At 46.8% G+C, this 15,859-nt stretch overlaps 1 protein-coding gene across 4 annotated transcripts in view; it reads right to left on the bottom strand.

Annotated features, from left to right (window-relative positions):
- Window positions 1–15,571, bottom strand: part of ATP13A3 (ATPase 13A3) — a 95,188-nt gene extending 79,617 nt beyond the window's left edge. For 3 of the 4 annotated variants that reach the window (XM_084801720.1, XM_084801724.1, XM_084801723.1), the window contains exon 1: window positions 15,182–15,571. The gene's annotated coding sequence lies outside the window, so the exon portion shown is untranslated. Of the gene's footprint in view, window positions 1–10,435; window positions 10,458–15,181 lie in introns of those variants that run through there. The other variant, XM_084801722.1, reaches the window with a different exon arrangement.
- Window positions 15,572–15,859: the final 288 nt, after the last annotated feature.

Genomic DNA, 15,859 nt, shown 5'->3' with positions numbered 1-15,859 from the left:
GGTCCTGAGTTCAATTCCCAGCAATCACATGGTGGCTCACAACCATCTATAATGTGATATAATGTGATCTGATGCCCTCCTCTGGCCTGCAAGTGTGCACGCAGGCAGAGCACTGTATATGTAATAAAGAAATATTAAAAAAAACAAAAACAAAAACAAACAAACAAAAAAAACAGCAACAGCATAGCCAGGTGGTGGTGGCGCATGCCTCTGGTCCCACCTTTAATCCCAGCACTCGGGAGGCAGAGGCAGGTGGACTGATGTGAGCCCAGGACAGCCAAGGCTACACAGAGAAACCCTGTCTCAAAAAACCAAAAACTAAAACAAACAACAACAAAACCAAACAGCAACAACAAACGCTCAGCCCAGCACCACAGACTCAGACAACAGTCCTACATCTACTTCTTATTCTAAAGACACGGAAGAGCGGGGCACAGTGGCCCACACCCCAGGGAGGCAGAGGCAGGGCAGATCTATGTGAGTTTGAGGACAGCTTGAGAGAAAAAGAAAAGAAAGAAAAGGTGTTTGTTTCAAAGAGGGAGAGGTGGGCGAAGAGGGCCAAGCTTGCAGTGTCAGCACTCGCTGGAGGATTGCCACAAATTCTTAAGGCATTCTGGCTTACATAGTGGGTTCCAGGACAGACAGAGTGACAGAGAGAGACCCTGTCTCAAAATTGAATAATGCACCGCGGAGAACTGGCTGCTCTTCCAGAGGATCCGGGTTCAAGTCTCATCACTTACATAGCAGCTCACGCCTGTCTGTAACTCCAGTTGCAGGCGGTGACATTCCCTTGTGGCCTCCAAAGGCACCTGTCAGGCACATGGCACACAGACATGCATGCAGGCAAAACACTGGTGTGCATAAGACAAAATATAATTACATAACAGTGAGAGGTGGTGGGATGTATTCTGTCGGGCACTAGAGAGCTAGAAACACAAAGTATCACTGGACATTGAGAACACTCGTGACCTCCTAAGCACATCGCAGTGTTCGCAACTGCTTAGTTGAGAGTGCTTAGACTACATGTGCCAACACACACACACACACACACACACACACACACACACACACACACACACATATATATATATTTGTTTTTTTTTAAAGAGGGGAGGTTGTCTCCTGTTTCCCTTGCTGGCCTTGAATTTGTTTGTTATAAAAGCAGAGATGACCTTGAACTTCTGGTCCTTCTGCCTCCACTCCCTTGAGAGAGCATAGGGAGAGAAGTGTAGGCTACCATATCTGGTTTATGCCATGCTAGAGACAGGACCCAGGGCTCCGTGAAGGCCACACACATAGTTTACCAACTAAGCTGCCTCCAGAGCACACTCGCTGTTGTTCCGAGGCAGGGTTTCATGTATCCCAGGCTTTCCTCAAACTCGCTATGCAGGTAAAGATGACCTTCCTACCTCCCAAGTGCTGGAATTAGAAGCATGTGTAATCAGGCCTGCTAATGTACTGCACTTTGCCCAGTCACCTCTCTCAGAGGACACCTCGGCTGAGTCTGTATATTGGCTATAGTGAATCTCGTTGCCGCGAGCATGAGAGTGAGGCATCCCAGCCGGGGTGGGGTGATCTCATTTCCTTTTGGATGTCATTCCTTGTATCTCCTAGTCTGTCGCTACCCACCGCCCACTAATATCACGTCCATTACAAATCTGTCCACACCTCTCGGTGTCCATCACCACTGGAACAACGCCAGTCACCTTCATCTCGTTGCAACTGCCGCCAGCTGACTCCTGCACTGTCACCCTTGCCACTTCCAATCACTCTCGCATCCTGACTAAAGTGTCACCGAGCTTGCAGCGGAGCATAGCTACTGACGACAATTTTCAACGGCTGCCCGTCTCGCTGAGAATAAAATGTACACTTGGTTGGCCTACAAGATCCAACCCTTTCCCCTTTCGCTGGCACTAGGCCACCTTCACCCCAGGTCCCCTGTCCACCTTCCTCATCTGTCACGTGGTCCTCTCTCAGTTCCTCATATGCACCAAGTTCCTTCCTGCTTCAGAGTCCTTGCACAACCTCCTCAGCCTTCCCTTTTCTCCTTTGTACGCTAACTCTTAGGAGCTCAGCTCTGGCTTAAACACTCACACATCAGATCTTAAGAAGGCACCGGCCTTTGCTTCTCTCCCTCTATTTTCTTATCATCTCCTTTACCCCTTTGTAATCGTTGTCCCAGTCTTTCTTGCCAATGTGTGTTTATTTAAATGTGTCTTTCCTGTTAAAGTATAACCTCCGGAAAGATGGGGACCATAGACTGGGTGTTTGGCTCAGTGGCAAGGCACTTGCTGAGCACCCACAAGACCCTGGGTTCAATCCCCAGCGCTAACAGGTAGGTGGGTGGGGCCCAGACTAAGTCCATTTGCAGCTGTAGCATTTTTCTAGAAGAGGCATTGGAAGTGACCGATGATAGGCTGATGCGCTGGCTCAGCTAGCCAAGGCACTTGATGCACAACCTGGCAACACACATTCAATCCTGGGAATTCATGTAAAAGGTAGAAGGTGAGAACCAACTGCCTAAACCAGTCCTCTGTCCTCCACAGTGTGCCCCTCCTCGTTAATATTTTTTTTCTTAAGTTACAGCTGGATGACCTGACCTACTCCTATCATCCTGGCATGAAGAGGAGTTCCAGGCCAGCCTTGGCTATGCAGTGAATTTGAGGCCAAGGCCAGAGTCAGCCAGACTCTATTGCACAGAGAAACCTTGTCTTGAAAAAAAAATAAGAAGAACAAACAAACAAACAAAAAACCCAGGCTCAGTGAGATAGGTCAGGGAGTAAGGATGCTTGCTGCCAAACCTGATGGCCTGAATTTGATCCCTGGGACCCACATGGTCCCATAAATTGTCCTTTGACCTCCACTTGTGCACCATGACATGCACACACACAGGAGAAGTGCACACCCCTACATTTACAACCTCGAATCCATTTAGTGTTTGTAGCTCCCATTTCTCTGCATTTACTTGTAAATTTCTTTTTTCTTTCTTTCTTTTTTTTTTTTTCTTGCTCATTTTTGGTTTGGGATTTTTCCCTTTGTTTATATGGAGATAAGATCCTGAGTCTTACCAGGTTGCTGAGGCTGCCCTCGGACTCCTGATTCTCTGGCCTCTGTTCCAAGCACTTAGAATGCCAGGCACATGTGTTACCATACTTGACTTATTCATGTTTTTGTTTCTAGGCTTCTAACTAGTTTAATGTAATATTTCACCCAATATTTAACAATAGCCTTAGGAATATCTCTCTCTCTCTCTCTCTCTCTCTCTCTCTCTCTCTCTCTCTCTCTCTTGTTTTTGTTTTGTTTTTCAGAGACAGAGTTTCTCTGTGCAGCCCTGGCTGTCCTGGAACTCACTCTGTAGACCAGGCTCACTGTGATCCACCTGCCTTTGCCTCCAGAATGCTGAGATTAAAGTCGTGCGCTGCCACCCCTGCCACCACCCAGCATTTTATAGAATAGGTGATGATGGTGATGGTGGTGGTAGTGGTGATGGTGGTGGTGGTGATGATGATAATAGTGATGGTGGTGGTGGTGGTGATGATGATGGTGGTAGTGGTGATGGTGATGATGATGATGGTGATGGTGATGGTGGTGATGATGATGGTGGTGGTGGTGATGGTGATGATGATGATGGTGATGGTGGTGGTGATGATGATGATGATGGTGGTGGTGATGGTAATGATGATGAATACAATAACATAACATACTTCAATCATACTGCTTGCCCACAAGATGTCTAGAGATGTATGAATCCCAGGTAAGTTGTTTGTAAACTTGATTTCTGGTAGGAACCTCCCTGCTAGCCCCAAATAAGATTTAAAAACCAAGATTGGGCCAGGTGTGGCGGTACACACCTTTAATGCCAGCACTCAGGAGGCAGAGGTAGGTGGATCTCTGTGAGCTCGAGGCCAGTCTGGTCTACAAAATGATTCTGGGACAGCCAGGGCCACACAGAGAAACCCTGTATTGAAAGACAAAACAAAAATAATTTTATGGTTGGGGTCACTACAACATGAGGAACTGTCTTAAAGGGCCACTCTCTGGGAACTGTCTCAATTAGGCAGATTGAGAACCACTGCTCTAAAGTCTAAGCCCCAAGTCATTTAACTACTTGGTTCCCTCCTTTATTTCTCTCTCTTCCTTTCTTCTTTCTTTTTTCCTTCCTTCCTTCCTTTTCTCCTTCCTTTCTCTTTAGAGTTTTCATGGTTAGCTACTGCTAGGAGCCATCCTTGGCCTTTGTGCCTACACCCCGTATTCCGAGGAGCTACACCCCACCCAATGTACTAATCTTATAGCGTTTACTGGAACACGGCCACACTCGTTCGCTCACTGTTGCTTTGTCTGTAGCAGTTTTTAGAGAGGCAAGGAATTGTAATATGGGACACATGGGCCAAAACACTAACTATCTGGCTCTTCACAGAGAAAGCTGGATGACTTCTGTTCCGTGGTATCCAGCCTATGTGTATGGGGTGAGACATTGGTTACTAGTCCTGGGTGAAAGTGGTTTGGAAATTACATTTGCTGACCAATAAAACAATGAGCATAATAATGTCAGTGCAGTAACTGTACCAGCCAGCATCTGTACTCTAATGGCATTCTAAATAGCATAAGGTGTGACTTTTGTTGACAAATATGCCACAAAAATCTGTGGTTTAAGGCCTTGAGTAGATGTCTTTTCTCAGATTCTCAGTAGTATCTTTCTCTCTTTTTTTGGGGGGGGGGTGTGGGTGTATTTCTATACAGGGTTTCTCTGTGTAGCCTTGGCTGTCCTGGATTTGCTTTGTAGACCAGGCTGGCCTCGAACTCACAGCAATCCACCTGCCTCTGCCTCCCAAGTGCTGGGATTAAAGGCGTGCGCCACCATGGCCAGCTATCTTTCTCATTCTTAATAAACTCTCTATCTAGAGAGACAGACAGGGACAGAGACAGAGAGAATACTTGTGTTTCCTACTTCTTGGGATCCTAATATCTTCTGGTTCAAAGCCAGGCCTGCAACCCCACCTTGTAATTCCAGTCGCTTAGGAGAATGAAACAGGGGTGGGGTATAAATTCAAGCTTGAGCTACAAAGGAAGCTCAAGGTCACGATGGACAATTATGTGAGACCCTGTGAGTCCAAAGCATCTGTAATCTCAGCACTTAGGAGGTAGAGGTAGGAGGTGATTACAGGGTTGGGGCAGCGATGTAGCTCTGTGGTAGGGACTCTTGTTTCTCTTGTGTGAGGGTCTAGGTTCAATCCTGAAGTGGGGAGAGGGAAAGGAAAGGAAGGAGAATTTCTCTCTCTCTCTTTTTTTTTTTTTTTTTGAGACAGGGTCTCTCTGTGTAGCCTTGGCTGTCCTGGACTCACCTTTGTAGACCAGGCTGGCCTCGAACTCACAACGATCCGCCTGCCTCTGCCTCCCAAGTGCTGGGATTAGGCTGCTCATCCAGGCTGTCCTCTAGGGAATACCATGGTGGGGTTCTAAAGCTAGCACAGCACATCGCTCATGACTGCAGTCCTGCTGGGGGATTCCCCTGCCTGCAGAGGGGCTATTTGCCTCGCACCCAAAGCCAGCTAGCTCTCCCACGGGGTTGAAGCATTAAGCTGGCACCAACACCTGTCATCCTGCACCCACGGCTGCTCCTCTCAAGTGTCCTTTTCACATTCCAAACACAGACATTCCGAAGAGCCTGGCCATTCATAGGCCTCCAGTCAGTCGTTAAAAACTTCCTCTGACCTTTGTAGCTACTTCCTATGAGCCTCTGAGGGACTGCCCGTCACCCATGGCCTATTTTCACTATTTTCAGAGCTGGCGGCTCTGGCTTCTAGAGCAAACATGGGACACCCAGCCTCTGGGGGTGGTCTCCGGGGTTTTAGCTCTTAGTTCCAAAAGAAGACTGCTCATTGGAAGGACAGTAGGACAGATAGATGGGAGCCCGAATGACACATTCTGTAGATATTCTCGAAAGAGCTAGATAGCCAGAGGCAGTTATCATCTGTTTGCTTAAGGCAGTTGCTTCCTTGTCGGTTAGAGAAGGGAGGCATTTGCTCTTTGTTTTTTCCCCCTTCTCAAAGCAAAATACCTCCACAGAGCTGGTATGTTCCGGCAATACTGATCACCGGCTGCAGTGTGGGGGTTCCCCTGCCAAAGAATTTCTTTCATACACGTTTCAAAAGTGAGCCTGTCCAAAACACGCCTCCAGCCTGGCGTTACCTGTAATCTAACCCAGTGGAGGAAGCAGAATCCAAATAGCTTGAGGTTCTGCGAAGTGCAAGACAGCTGCCACCACCTAAGGAGAAGCCAGGCAGGCTCTATCTAGTTCAGAGGAGAGCTTAGGCCACGTGAACCGTGGGTTGATTTAAATAGTTAGCAGGTGAAATGAAGTGAAAGCTCCTGGAACTGAACTACAAGTTCATTTTTAATGCTTGATCTTGGTAGGTCAAGAAGCAGTGCCGAGAGAGAGAGAGAGAGAGAGAGAGAGAGAGAGAGAGAGAGAGAGAGGGAACAAAAATAGGGTCACAGCCAGCAGGCATGTGGCACATGCACCTGTGTACTTGGAGGCAGAGGCAGGTAGGTCTCTGAGTTCAAAGGTAGCCTGGTCTACATAGTTCCGGGAAGCCATGGCTGTGTCTCAGCCGGGCAGGGTGGTGCATACATTTAATCCCAGCACTCAGGAGGCAGAGGCAGGCCTGGTCCACAGAGTGTGTCGAGGATAGAAAGAGGGCTGGGTGGTGGAGGCCCATGCCTTTAGTCCTAGCACTCAGGAGACAGAGGCAGGCGGATCTCTGTGAGTTCGAGGCCAGCCTGGTCTATAGAGTGATTCCAGGACAGTCAAGACTACACACAGAGAGACCCTGTCTCAAAAAAAAAAAAAAAAAAAAAAAAAGTTCCAAACTCAAGATGGTCTTCTTGCCTTAGCCTCCTGAGTGATGGGGTAATAGGTGTGTGCCATGATGCTCAACAAGTGTGTGGGTAAGTTTACTTTCAAGTGCTATGGAATGAACCTAGAACATGTCAGTCCAGCGTTCTACACACTGAGCTAGAGCCCAAGCCCTAAACTTATTTAAAGGTAAATCTAAAAAAAATTATGGCCTTAGTTTGGTTTCTCTTCTTCTTCTTCTCCTCCTCCTCCTCCTCCTCCTTCTTCTTCTTGTTTTCTTTCTGTCTGTCTGTCTTTCTTTCTTTCTTTTTTCCTTTGGTTTCTTTTGTAGTCCTGGCTGTCCTGAACTCCCTTTGTAGACCAGGCTGGCCTCAAACTCACAGTGATCCTCCTGCCTCTGCCTCTAGGGTGCTGGGATTAAAGACCTGTGCCACCACACCTGGCTTTTTGTTTGTTTTTCAAGACAGGATTTCTCTGTGTAGCCTTGGCTGTCCTGGAATCACTCTGTAGATCAGACTGGCCTCGAACTCACAGCAATCCACCTGTTTCTGCCTCCCCAAGTCCTGGGATTACAGGCGTGCACCACTGCACCCAGCTAGTTTTCTTTTTTTAATATTTATTTACTTGTTGTATATGAGTGCTTTATCTGCAGAAGAGGGCATCAGATCACATTATAGATGGTTGTGAGCCACCATGTGGTTGCTGGGAATTGAACTCAGGACCTCTGGAAGAGCAGCTGGCACTCTTAAGCACTGAGCCATCTCTCCAGCCTCTGGATAGTTTTTTTTTTTAACTTTTATTTTATGTGTGTAGGTCTGAGAGTATGCAATGTGCAACACATATGTACAGGTGTCAATGGAGACAAGGCCGTCAGATCCTCTGGAACTGGAATTACAGATAGAACTGGTGTTACAGTTACACACAGGTGTGAGCTGCCATATAGAACTGAACCCAGGTCCTGTGCAAGAACAGCAAGTGCTCTCAACCTCCCAGCCCCCTTAGCTTGTTTTTTTTTTTTTTTTTTAATACAGGAACTCCTCAGCACATGATGCAATATGTAATGATAACTCTGTTGTAATTTTAAAAATCTTATGTTGAAAATGCCTTAGTGAGCCGGGCGTAGTGGCGCACGCCTTTAATCCCAGCACTCGGGAGGCAGAGGCGGGCGGATCACTGTGAGTTCGAGGCCAGCCTGGTCTACAAAATGAGTCCAAGACAGCCAAGGCTACAGAGGACCCTGTCTCCAAAAACAAAAACAAAAAACAAAAAAAAAAGACAAAAAAAAAAGAAAGTGCCTTAGTGGGCCAGGTGCAACTGAATTACCTTAGCTGCAGAGTCATTGTGAAGAAAAGGTCAGAAAACTCTAGAAACAACCTCAAGGAAGTTTGGGACTTCATCCATTGAGTCCCATACCCCGGGCAGTTGGGGCAGCAAGTAGCAGGGAGTGACCACTTGGAAGATGGCAGAGGAACTGGAGAGATGGACAGCTTAGCAGCTAAGAGTGCTCATTGTTCTCCCAAAGGACCAGCGCTCCATCCTCACATGTTGGGGGACAATAGGCCACATGGCCAATGTTCAGTCATCTTGTCAGAGCCTGCACCTTTAAGTCTCTGTTTTTCCCAGAGCTGGCCTTTCACCAAAAACTAGCTGACCCTGTTGTGGGTCAGCAGTTAGACTAAAGACAGATAGAGATGGGGCAACCCTGTTGTGGTTTAGCAGCTAGACTAGACAAAGAGGGAGCCAGGTACCCTGTGTGGCAGGACGTTATGACTCTGCCTGGAATTCCCTGTGTTTTGAGAAAAGCCTGCCGCTGGGTTGCTATAGCAATATGCTTCCCTGCCTTCTGACTTATAAAAGCTGCTGCCTGACTAATAAAGTTTGAGAGTTTGATCAATCAGACTTGCTCTCCTTTCTTGTGTCTTGCATTTTCCACAGGTGACCTCCCTCCCGAGTTTTAGTTGAACCCTGCAGGCCAGGGCACTCACGCGCCACAGATAGCTCACAAACAGCGGTATCTGGGCCTTCAAGGGATCCAAATCCCACTTCTAGACTGGAGTAGCCCAACTGAGAGAGTAAACAAAAGTCATGTATTGAGTCAAGGGGCTTGCACCACCTGGCAGAAATTGGCTGGGGACTCGTAGCTGAAACTGTCGTGCTGGAGTTTCTGGGCAGAGAGTTTTCCTTCTCTGAATGAGCTTCCAGCTTCTCCTTCCTAAAGCAGGCATTTTTATGACACAGGATAAAAAGATAACCTCTGAGGGCTGGAGGGATGGCTCAGCGGTTAAGAACACTGGCTGCTCTTCCAGAGGTTCTGAGTTCAATTCCCAGCAGCACATGGTAGCTCACAACCATCTATCATGTGATCTGATGACCTCTTCTGGCCTGCAGGTGTACATGCAGATGAAGCACTCATATACATAAAGTAAATAAATAAATCTTTAAAAAAAAAAAGCTGGATAGTGGTGGCACATGCCTTTAATCCCAGCACTCGGGAGGCAGAGGCAGGTGGATCTCTCTAAATTCAAAGCCAGCCTGCTCTACAAAGGGAGTCGCGGACAGCCAAGGCTACACAGAGAAACCCTGTCTAGAAATACACCCGCCCCCCCTAAAAAAAAGGTGGGTGACACCTGAGGAGTGACACTCAAAGTTGTCTTTTGATCTCCATAAACACACTTGCACATGCACGCGCACACACACACATACACAGTTTATTTACTCTGCTCCAGTTTGCTTTTTTTTGGGAGGAGGGGGGGCGTTTGATGCTGGAGACCAAAGCCAGAACTTCATGAATACTAGGTAAGTGCTATGCCACTAAGGCACATTACTAACACCCATCACAGACATGGTGGTAATGGCAAAGATGATTTGCAATACTATACGTAGGATATATGGAGCTCTGTGCACGATAAGCAAACATTTCACCTCTGACCTCTATATAAGACCTTTCCCTGCCACCTTCTTATTTTATTTATTTTTGGTTTTCCAGAACAGCCAAAGCTACAGAGAAACCCTGTCTCAGAAAAACAAGAAGAAGAAGAAGAAGAAGAAGAAGAAGAAGAAGAAGAAGAAGAAGAAGAAGAAGAAGAAGAAGAAGAAGAAGAAATAGCATGGGATCTTTCTCCTGTGGAGGAGGACCTTAAAGTTCCAACAATATTCAGCAAAATTAGAATGTAATTTGGAACACACCAATATGATAGGATATTGTATACATATTTAGTTGTATATTTATGAAGAAAGGGGAAAAAAAGGATTGTGGAGGAATACCATAATCAACTGCCAAGAAGTCAGATAGCTAGATAAATGTTTATGTTGCTAGAAAGGCACAAACTGGCCTGGGGTTTAGTTAGTTGGTAGATTGCTTGCCTAGCATGTATGGAGCCCTAGATTTGATTCCCCAGTACAATGTACACTCAGCATGGTGTTGTACACCTTAACCCCAGAACTGAGGAACCCAGGCCCTTATCCATCCATGCAAGGCAAGCATTCTAGCCACTGAGCCACGCCCCTAGCTTGAGGGTTTTTTATTCTTTTATTAGTGTGTCTGTTACGTATTGTTTACATCTGATTACAGGTACTCACCATGTGTCCTGCTTTTATGTGGGCTCTATGGATTGGAATGCAGCTCCTCATGCTTGTATGGTAAGCAGTTTACGTGTTGAGCCATCTCCCTAGCCTCAAATTTATTATTATTTTTTGTTATTGTTATTTACTTAGTTTTATCTATATGTATGGGTGCTTTGCCTTCATTTTTTTTTTTTTTTTGAGACAAGGTCTTACTATGTAGCCCTGGCTGGCCTGAAACTTAATTACGTTGACCAGGCGGGCCTTGAACTCATAAAAGATCTGCCTGCTCCTACCGTCCCAGGTACTAGCATTAAATGTGTGTACCACCCTTTCTGTAGGAGGCAAATAGGTCCTTGTGCTCACAGATAAGCATTAGGGAAGCCAGGAATGTTAAGCGCAAAGGGTTGTCACTTCAAAGGGAGAGAAGTGTTTTCTGCCCAGATGACTGGGGATGGATGTCATCCGTAATAGCCTGGTGACCTTTGTACTGTCTGTGTGACCAGGCCATACCAACCAGCTCAGCTCCTATAAAGACCCTTATCTCAGGCTTGCTTGTCTCGGTCAATGTATAGCACCATACTCTCCCGGACCTTTATCATGAGCTTGTTTGCGTTGGATCTGCTCCCTCAGCTAATCTGTGGAACCTATCTTTATGGAAGATGTCACTTGTATTTTTTTTTTTAAGAGTTTAGATGTAATCATGTCTTAAGCTTTGCTGTGCAAATGGGATTGGGCTAATTATCACCAGGGAACTTGTTTAAAGTTTGTTTTATTCCTAAGATAAACTACTCAGGCTCAGACTATCAAAGTTTGAACCAACACTGGCTACTGAGTCCTGTCATGTCTAGTGTGTGACATTCTGCTGGCCTTGGTAGTCACAGAGACCCCTAGACCGACACCACCGGACCCTCCACACACTCCTGGTGTCTACGTCTTTGCTCTTCATCTGTGCCTGGTGCCTGTGAAGGCAAAAAGAGAATTCAGAGTCACCTGAAGACGGAGTTACATATGGGTACTGGGAATGGAAGCTGGGTCCTCTGCAGGAACAAGTGGTCTGGCCAGGCGTGGTGGCCCACACCTTTAATCCCCAGCACTCAGGAGACAGAGGCAGGTGGATCTCTGTGAGTTTGAGGCCAGCCTGGTCTACACAGCAAGTCCAGGACAGCCAAAAATGCAGAGAAACCCCGTCTCGAAAAACCAAAACAAACCAAAACAAAAAAACAACACTGCGTTCATCTGGGGTGTTAGTTTGCAGATAATTCACTGCCATGGCTCTCACTGTACTGGTCTCCAACTTCTGGGCTTAAGCAGTAACCCTGCCTCAGCCTCCCAAGGAACTAGGAACTTCAGGCTCATACCACTGCACTTGCTCAGACTTATTACCAAGAGGCCCCGCTGACTCCAGAAAAGCTAAGGCCTTGAGCCTTTATTTACTTCCTATTCAAATCACATGTTGCTGATAACTGCTTAAAGGCATAGGGCCCTAAATCAGAAGATAGCCTGGGGAATGATCAAGCTCAGAAAAGTTCAGAAATAAGCCTTGTCCAGGGTCAAGAGACTAATGTGAGACTAAGTTAGTCACGTGCCTGGAATGAGGGAACCCTGGATTCGATCTCCAATGTGGTGTAAACTGGGTTTATTATTACATAGCTATAATGCCTGGAGGTGGAGGCAGGAAGATTGCAGGCCAAGGTCAAGCCCTTCAATAAGTCTAGTTTGAGGCCACCAGAGGATACCTGAAACCCCGCTGATTTGAGGAAGCATATGAATGTAAATATGACCCAAAGCCCAGCCCTGCTTTGCAGGATGCCTGCTAGCTCTGCTCAGGACCCATCCCAAATTAGCAACCTCTCAGCCCTGTCTGAAGGCTTACATGTTGCAATTTTCTTGTAATAAGTTCCTAGATATTAAATACTTGAATAACTTCCTAATAGGCTGTTGATTTACTACATCACAGACATAACTAAGAGGCATCAACTCGGGTCTGTTGGGATTAAGTTTAAAGCCTGACCTGCTAAACCTTCAGAGACAAGCAAATTGGAAAACAGCCCGAGTGTGACATAGAATGTCCACACACAAGCCGCAGCTCGCAGCTGTGTTTTGCCAAGATCCCCATCTTTCCCTGAGGTGCCGGGTTTTCCGCGTTCTCAATGTGTGAATAGAGTCGTGCTGGGGCCAGCCCTGAGCCTGCTGTGGGCCGCTCTGGCTGACTTAAGAGTATAGACCAGGCTAGGCCTTGAAATCGCAGAAATCTGCCTGCCTCTGACCCACCTGCCACTGCCATGTGCTGGGGGCAGCTATGTGCACCACCACATGCCACTCTGCACCGTTTAAAACTTGGGAAGGAGCCTGGGAGCCGGCAACCTTCAAGATGATCTGTTTCATCTACAAGTGTGCCTGTGAGAGTCTGCTACTCAGCCCCGCCAGAAACCTAGACTAACCTTCAGAAGGAAAACAGGTTCTCTGTGAAAGATGACTGTGTTTTGGCGGTGCTCTTCCTTTGTAAATGGGTTGCATATTGTCTCCCCTTGGCCTGAAGTTGTACATTAACAGATAGACTGAGGGCTAGAGAGATGGCCCAGAGGTTAAGGGCACTGACTACTCCTCCAGAAGTCCTGTGTTCAATTTCCAACAACCACATGGTGGCTCACAACCATCGATAATGTGATCTGATGCCCTCTACTGGCCTGCAGGTATATGTGCAGCCAAAACACTATATACATAATAAATACATTAAAATTTTTTTTTGGATTTTCGAGACAAGGTATCTCTGTGTTAGCCTTGGTTGTCCTAGACTCACTTTGTAGACCAGGCTGGCCTTGAACCCATAGTGATCCACCTGCCTCTGCCTCCCGAGTGCTGAGATTAAAGGCGTGCGCCACCTTATCTGGCTATAAATAAAATTTTAAAACAGACGAACGAACAAAAACAGGTGTACTGACTAGCAAGGGATTCTGAAAGCTCTGAAGAAATGTGTGTTTCCATGCCAACACATGCCACACACAGTGGCCTTGGACATGTCCTCAAGTCACAAGAGACGTCTCTGCCCCATGCGTTCTGTTGGTATAGGTTTGCTTAAATTATTATTGGCCATCATTCATGGTGACAAGCCAGTGGCCCTGCTCATATCTTGCTGGATTGTCACAGACATAGGGAAGAAAAAAGTCGGGAGACTATTTTTCCTCTCATCCCCCCTGGCACCCTCCTCTTAGGCAACGCAAGTCAGGGCTTCCCACCGAGTAGGTAGGCCAAGTATCCTACCACTGAACTAAAATTCCAAGCAAGAATACATCCTATGTATACCAAGTGCCAAGCTCAAGGGTTTCTTTAAAACAAACAAACAGAAACAGAAACAGAAAACCTTTTCAGCAAGGTGTGGCGGTGCATACTTGCAGTCCTAGATTTTGGGATTTAGAAGCTTGAAGATAAGGAGTTCAAGGACAGCCTGAATTGCAGAAAATGCTGGATAAAAAAAGGGAGCCCAAGTGTGGTGGCGCACTCCTTTAATCCCAGCACTTGGGAGGCAAGGCAGAGACAGGCAGATCGCTGTGAGTTTGAGGCCAGCATAGTCTACAAAGCTAGTCAAGGCCTGCAAGAGAAACCTTGACAGTGTGGGAGTGGGGGTGGGGTGGGGAGCGCTATCAATATAGCTTAGTTCGAGGCCAGCCTGGTATAAATAAAGTTTCAGGAAAAGCAAAGCTTAGGTCAAGGCATGGTGGAGCATGCCTTTAGTCCTGACTCTCAGCACAGAGAGGCAGACAGATAGCTCGGAGTTCTAGTCAGTTCTGTTAGGCAGTTCGGATGAGTCTGGGAATTTAGAGGCAGTGCAGTGGGGTTCAGTTTGTGGCAGTTTTTCCTGGGAGGGTTTTACAGAGAGAAGTTGAAGAGAGAACAAGTTAGACACAGCTAGAGAATGAGGAAGAGCCAGAAGATTAGAACAAGTTGCTAGAGTTAGTTTGAGGCCAAGCAGAGCGAATCAGGGCCTGAGAGAGGGGCCAATTTGAATCAGTCAGCTGGGAGAAGAGTTTGAGCCAGCCAGCCAGAGTTCAGAAAGAACTGGAAAGGGTGAGCTTATCCAACAGTAAAGTCTCGGAGGCTGACAACATCCAAGGCGTAGGGTAGATTGTATGGAGGTTAGAGGATTCCAGGACTAGGCCTAGGTTAGTAGACAGAGGCAGCAAGCTTGCGAGACAACAATTAAATCAGCAGAATAAGAGTCGCTTTAACTAACAGGGCTGTAGTGGTGCACGCCTTTAATCCCAGCACTTGGGAGGCAGAGGCAGGCCGACCACTGTGAGTTCAAGGCCAGCCTGGTCTACAAAGCAAGTCCAGGACAGTTAAGGCTACACAGAGAAACCCTGTCTCAAAAAACAAACAAAGAGTTGCTTTAACACTCACAACCATTTTGTAACACTAGTTCTAGAGGACGCAATGCCCTGATCTGGTCTCCACAGGGACTAGGTATGCGTATGGTACATGGACATACATGCAAGCAAAGCACTCACACACATAAAGTAAATATAAATAAGTAAAAAATTTCTTAAGTCCAATAGAGCGAGCGGTACATGCCTGTACGCCTAGTATTTGGGAGGCTGAGGTACGCAGATGACCATGAGTTTGAAGCTAGCCTGGACTACAGACTAAGACTGTATTAGTTGGTGTTCTCTAGAGTAACAAGCTGTAGAATGAACACACACACACACACACACACACACACACACACACACACACACACACGGGAAAATTATTAGAATGACTCACAGACTGTGTGGTCCAGCTTGGCTGCCTATGAACAGAAGAAGCTCCAAGAATCCCGTAGTTGTTCAGTCCATGAGGCTGGAAGTCTCAGCTGCTCTTCAGTACCCACTGGAATTCCAAAGTAGGCTCTATCCCAATGAAGGCGTGGACTTGCTAGCAAGGCTGAAACAAGCAGGCAAAGAGCAAAAGCTCCCTTCTTCCAAGTCCTTAAAAGCAGATGTGGGCCAGATCAGAGGTGCGTCTTCCTACCTCAAAAGTTTTCCTGGAGCTAGGCGTGGTGGCACACGCCTTTAATCCCATCACTCAGGAGGCAGAGGCAGAGGATTGCCGTGAGTTCCAGGCTAATTTGGTCTGCAGAGCAAGTTCAGGACAGACAAGGCTACGCAGAGAAACCCTGTTTCAAAAAAAGGAAGAAAAAGTTCTGCTGAATTAAGGCCCAGTGCTGTGATCCACACCTTTAATCCCAGCACTCTGGAGGCAGAGGCAGGTGGATCGCTGTGAGTTCAAGGCCATCCTGGTCTCTAAAGCAAGTCCAGAATAGCCAACATGACACAGAGAAACCCTGTCTTGAAAACCCAAATGAAACCAACCAGCCAGCCAAACAAACAAACAAAACAAAACCCATGAGTTCTTGAGCACAGCAGCCATGTTATGCTCAGAAGATGGCATTCCTTCACGCTC

This window comes from Acomys minous (assembly GCF_964271855.1).
Source record: "Acomys minous genome assembly, chromosome: 11".
NCBI classification, from domain to species: Eukaryota; Metazoa; Chordata; class Mammalia; order Rodentia; family Muridae; genus Acomys; species Acomys minous.
This window is presented reverse-complemented; position numbering and strand designations above follow the sequence as displayed.